General features: G+C 37.0%; 1 protein-coding gene across 5 annotated transcripts in view; it reads left to right on the top strand.

The window, feature by feature from the left end:
• Positions 1–2,528: 2,528 nt before the first annotated feature.
• Positions 2,529–6,000, top strand: part of dom (domino helicase) — an 83,927-nt gene continuing 80,455 nt past the window's right edge. For 3 of the 5 annotated variants that reach the window (XM_076206656.1, XM_076206655.1, XM_076206652.1), the window contains exon 1: positions 2,529–2,734. The gene's annotated coding sequence lies outside the window, so the exon portion shown is untranslated. Of the gene's footprint in view, positions 2,735–3,751; positions 3,902–6,000 lie in introns of those variants that run through there. The other 2 variants (XM_076206653.1, XM_076206654.1) reach the window with 2 other exon arrangements.

The raw sequence follows: 6,000 nt of genomic DNA, 5'->3' as shown, positions 1-6,000 counted from the left end.
GATTCCCGAGATGTAACCCACCTGAATTTCATCTGGAGAAGCTCAGAGATTGTGTGTCTGTTCAGGTGTTTGTCGTAGCAATCTTAAAAAGGTTTAAAGTGTTTGGTAGCCTTGAGGGCCCTGAAGACACCCTCAAACGTGAAACTATGAAAGCTGTCAAGGAGTGCACTGCAGAGCGTCCAAGATCGAGGGGTGTTGTGGCGTTGTGTGAGCCACTGGGAAGTAAAGAGGTGGGGTGCAGGATCATCTGATTTCTCAAGCGTGAGCATGCTAGACAGCAACTGAAATTATGCTAGATTGGCAAAGATGATGACAAATAATTTGTTCATCTTTATACATTCGGTTTCTACCATATCATTATTAATATAACTCAGTTGTATGGGATATGCTCATTTTGGCTTGATTATGCTGAATCTAGTCACCCTGGCGGGCTGTGTTGCCAGAATAACTGGAGACCTGGACTAATACAGGGGTTAGAGATGGCAGACAGAATTTTTCGTAAGTACGAAGGTTTGGTACGTCAGGGGAATCGACGAGGATTTCTTAGTTTTGAATTTGCTCGTAATCAAACATAATACTAAAATACGTGCGAGACTCGTGATTAACATCTGAATGAGAGCCCAGGACTTATTGCCCGATTAATGGCTAATGCTGTGCCCTTACAAACGCACACATACACACACTTGTACTCTGCTCAAGGGGACGGGTGAAGCTAACATTACTGTGATGCAGGGGCTGCAATTGGAACCGTTTTGATAGCAGGCCAAGACAATACCACTACCTAATGCGATATATATGGTGCTTATCTATGCTCATAGGGTCTCGTCTCGGTGTCTCCTATTACCAAACTTTGCTCCTTTCATGTTCTCCGCCTGAAATGATTTCCTTAATTTCTTCCAGAAATAAAAGTATCTACACGGAAAGATGTATTGCATCACGTCTTTAAGAAATTCGTCCCATGATTTTATTGAGTCCTTTTCATACTCTTTCGTTCCATCCTAATGGATCTTCTTTGTCCACCTCGCCTAGGCGTTTCGTAGTTTTAGCTCAGCGTGTAGGCACGCCCAACTTGCCTAATCTTTCTTTGCATGATCTCGGCTGGAGTGGGAATAATTTTTTTTCCTGGATTTTTGTTCTCCTCTTGCAGAATATATGGATCCCTCTTAGGCTGGTCTTGTTATTTATTTTATTTCTTGATTATTTATTTATTTATCTATTATTTTTCTGCCTTGTAGCAACCCACCATCTTGTTTCACAACGGCAATTTCGGGGTTGGGACGAGGTATAGGAAGGGTATCTCCACCCATTTCCATATATTCACATTATTTGATTCATAACCTCCATACTGCACCATGTGTGAGTAAAGAAATTGATTCGTTGAGCTATGCTAATCTGATTAAAAATCTTGGGAATTTTTTTTCTTCAAGTAGTCTGGATTATGCGTGTTCATCCGATACATTTTTCCCTCCGCCCCTTGTATTTTCTTTGCATTCCATACAAATTTGTTTTCGTGCTGGAGCACCAAAACCGCAGATTAGGTTTATTCTTCCTTTTAAATATTTTTTCTTCATCAATTTCGTCTATGTAGGTAAATGACATTTTCATGTTATTCTATTGCCTGTATGTCTCTCCCATTACCCTCTTAATATTTTTGACAAATTATATTCCCAAGCCCTTTCCTCCTTCGCTTTAGTATCACCCGTCCATTTCTCCATGTATGTCTCTTACTTTTATATATTTCCAAAATGTTGCATCCACATTGCATTCCATTTTCCACTCCAAGCTCCGGTCATATGTCTTGTCTACAGGTAGAATCCTAGTATGCATTTATCTAATAATTGAACTGTATATTTGAAATACTGATATCAATCCGTACTATGTTGAATATACTTGCAATTTGTTTATGTTGATGTGGGTTTGTGACTATGAAACCGATTCCATTTCTATCAAGTTAAGTTCTTTGTTTCATCCCGATGAAACTGACCCGGCTCGAGTCGGGTCAGTTTAGGGCACCCTCGAGGTGCTTTATATATTCTTTCTTTGTCTAATCTCAGAAGAACATCTATTCCATTTGTGTATCGTCACAATATTAATCCCACTATTAACTGGAAAAACAGACAAGTTTTCTTTTATTTAAGACGGGAGTGAACCTGAGGTTATCTTTTTGATATCATTCACCTAGCGCCCCAACAGAAGGTCTCCACAATTAATAAAACACACTTCAATGAATGGCTTACTTCGGTTTATATGTATACAAACTCACGTACATCTTATGTAAGATATTTGTAGCCCTTTACCTAAAAACATTATTCTTTCGCACAGAAAATTATTTGACACATTAATTCCTGTGCATCTTATTTATTTACTATTTACACATAGATATGAATCAAAATTTAAAAACCATATACACACAATATTATTTATGTAGGGAAACAAAATATTATGGTCAGTCCCACTCGTTTTCTTTGAGCCACTCCCGCGCCCTGGCGGACGCAGTATAAGCAGTGTGTGACGTCATGCGCGGAAATCAATCGCTACTCACGGGCTGCATTTGTGGAGAGCAAACGGAGGTGAATTGTGGGATGTGTGATATAATTCGAAAGACTGAAAGTGATGTTAGTGCAGCCATATACAGTTAGGTTAAAAAACTTTATTCACAGTACGAGAAACAAAATGGCCCCAAGTTGAAATACGGATGGTTTTGAAAAAGTGGAATAAATTGTGATTGTTTTTGGTGAGTTCCTGTCTATGTTTGCTTTGTCCAAGATGGCGGGTGCGCAGAGCGTTGGCTGAGGCTGCGCAGCACAATTAAATACCATTAAAAGTATTTGGGGTAATGTTGGAATCCCAGTAATAATTGATGGCACTGTGAATCCCATTGTCATACACTCGGATAGGGTAGCGTGTGTTTACAAAACTTAAAGCGTACTTTGTTGAGAGTTGTCATCGTACGCTGCTTGAGTAGCGCGGGCCGGCACTCCCAGCAGGGGGATTTGGGTTCGCACCCAGGGTTTTTCAGATTTGACAAAAGAAGACATTCACAAGAAAACTCAGATTAAAAATGTTATCAACAGTTGGAATATGCTGTGAATATTTGCACATGCACGTTACCTTGGAGCTGGTTGGTACAAGAAGCATAATAAAAGGAATGTCATGGGTACCATGATGCCCCCAGACAATTTCCTTTTTCAACTGGCATGCATTGTGGCATACATGCAGAAGAACGACTGTGAGGTTTGCAATGATCAATCAAAGAAGAATCATTCATTATCTTGGGACTTACCCGTCGAGCAGATTTAAGCCAGCTTTTCACTATAGAAAATTAATGTGGTGATTTAAAGTACTGTGGGATTACATATCAATATATAACAATTCTATATGTGAATTAGAATTATGCATGTGCATGACAGTGGTAGTGTTAGACACACGATAAAGTGCTTGAGGAATGAGTGTATAGTTTTCCACGAATTGTCTTTTACCTCAGTTTAGCTACTTTTTCGCGAACAAAATGAAAAACGTATAAAATGAGCTTTGGAATTTTACACAAGAAAATACATGTAAAAGAAATTGAGAAATAGATCGTTCCAATGAAAGTTTTTCTTTGTTTACTAGGCGCAATGTTGACAGCCGAGAAGGGTTCAGGATTTCGAGAGGAATTTCTATGTAATAATTTTTTTGGAGTTTCATTTAAAAAAAAGTAAAGTCTCATGCAAGAAATGGTAAGATAATTTTGTAACTTTCATTTAAAGGCTACAGTGGGTTACGGAATTTGTACTTTCATGAAGTTGAGAGAAACCAAATATGGGTTCGTATAATCGTATAAAATGCACTTATTGAAATTTTTGAAAATCATTGCTGTACTTATTAAAAGTACATCAAACGAAACACTACATATTAAAAGGTTTGTGCAGATATATATTTTTTATGTTTGTGCCCCCCCCTCCCGTAATCATGGTTGTCTCGGCGTGTATAGTAAGTCACCCATTATCTAAGTGTTCGTATGGTTCTGACAGTTTGCATTTTCTTGTAGCGTCCAACGTAGCTTAAGAGCTACCGTCAAGAATAACATGAATTGAATAACAGGTTCTTATATTGCTTGCAATTATGTACATATTAGGAACAGGTGTTAATATTGTGATAGACTTAATAGATCTGAGGATACATTCTTTACTCTCCAAGTTGGGGTTTATTTTCCACCCCCAATGGAGGGTCAGGCTTTGGTTTGTATTTGTACACCAACATATTACAGGTTCAGATGTATGCCTTGGAACTTTCCTGTTATTGCCCCACCACCAAAATGTAATGAAATAAATGTATTGAACAACATAAATGTATTGAAATCAAGAACACCTTTTCTAGAAAAATATACTGAAAACAAAAACTATAAAAAAAATAATCTGCAGGTGGATAAAATGCAACCATATCAGAAAGAATTGCATTAAACATTTATATATTATAGGCTTGTTTTTTTTTGAAAAAAAAAAAATGTTGGTAAGATAAACAGAAAGGTGGGGCAGTAACCTAACCTAACCTAAGATAAACAAAATCAAAGACAACAGAAAAATAAAAAAAATAGTGGTGGGACAATAACAGGAAAGTTCCTATGCCTTATAGAATGCACTCGCATTACAGATTCTCTAACATCAAATTTGTTTTATTCTAATTTTCATATAAACAGACATGGTCATTATTATTATATGAAGTAGTTTTTAGTTCCACTTCAACTAACTTGTGCCAGTTAGCAAATGTAAAATTGATAAATGTTGATCCATTGTGTATCAAGGTGGACTGTAGTAAATATCTTTACAAATGTGTTTCACTGATATTGTGGACTTATAGATAATTCATGGTTACTATAGTGAGCTCATCTCACCAGGTTATCAACTCTGTCATGGGTAAAGTTCCAGAATGGTGCAAACATAGATATTTAATGTGAAACTTTGTGAAGTAGCTCCTAACTTAATATAACCTAACATAACCATTCTATAGAAAAAGTAGATCTTTCTAATGCTAAAAAAGAAGATTAAAAATATATTTGCATTAATTAAACTGAAATAGCACCAACACAGGCGAGAAAAAATTAGAAATCAAGTCCCTACATATGGCAGGCAATTAGGTATGATTTGCAAGAGGATGGTTTTAGGGCTTGAGTTTTGTACTAGGGAGGGATGGAGTATACTTGAGGTTGTAATATTAAAGGAACTTGATATAATGCAAAGTTGTAAGATGACAGTGGGAAGGTTGTTGTAATGACCAGGCTAGTCCAAAAACTGGTAAATGTGGTGGCCAAGTGACAAAGTCAAAGACAACCATGAAAGCCTAGCTGTTTAGACAATATGCAGAGAAAGACTTCTAAAGACCTTAGGGAAGTATGTGATAACTTGAAACAATGACTTTAGTTTTCTATGAAAGTGCCAGGGTAAAAACATTGGGTTGCATACCACACCCAAAGATCTGTATGTAATAATCTTGGTTGTATGAATTATTGCATAAGGGGAGTGCATGACTTTGTATTTCATAGGATGCATTCAAAATAAAGTGTCTAAAGGCATCACACATGACCATGTGATGACAGGAAGGGACTCCACCATATGCCAGTGTAAATGCTCCCCTGACAATATTACCCATACTACTAAAATGTTCAACTTGTACAACACCCTTCAATAACCACCTACTGTCATTTATCCCTCAAATAGACTGCACAAAATCCTGGATGACATAATGCCAATACCTATATCATCTCCACAACTTTGTATGGAAAACAGGACTATTGATTAAACTACAAGTGCTGTCATCTAACTAAACCAATGTATGAATTGTGGTATAATGGACAGCAATGGCATGATTGTCTGCAAGGATAGAAACATCAGTAAAATATGCCACATAATTACAATGATATATCAAGTGTAATATGAGTGTATGGAAGATTTTTAGTCCTTCAGTGTGCCAGGTCCATGTTTACTGCATCAATTTCAGTGAATAACAGTGATAACTGTTTCA

The sequence above is a fragment of the Oratosquilla oratoria genome, chromosome 23, assembly GCF_046742065.1.
Source record: "Oratosquilla oratoria isolate Oo_2021 chromosome 23, ASM4674206v1, whole genome shotgun sequence".
Lineage (NCBI taxonomy): Eukaryota > Metazoa > Arthropoda > Malacostraca > Stomatopoda > Squillidae > Oratosquilla > Oratosquilla oratoria.
Note: the sequence above shows the minus strand (reverse complement) of the source record. Positions and strands in the feature narration are given on the sequence as shown.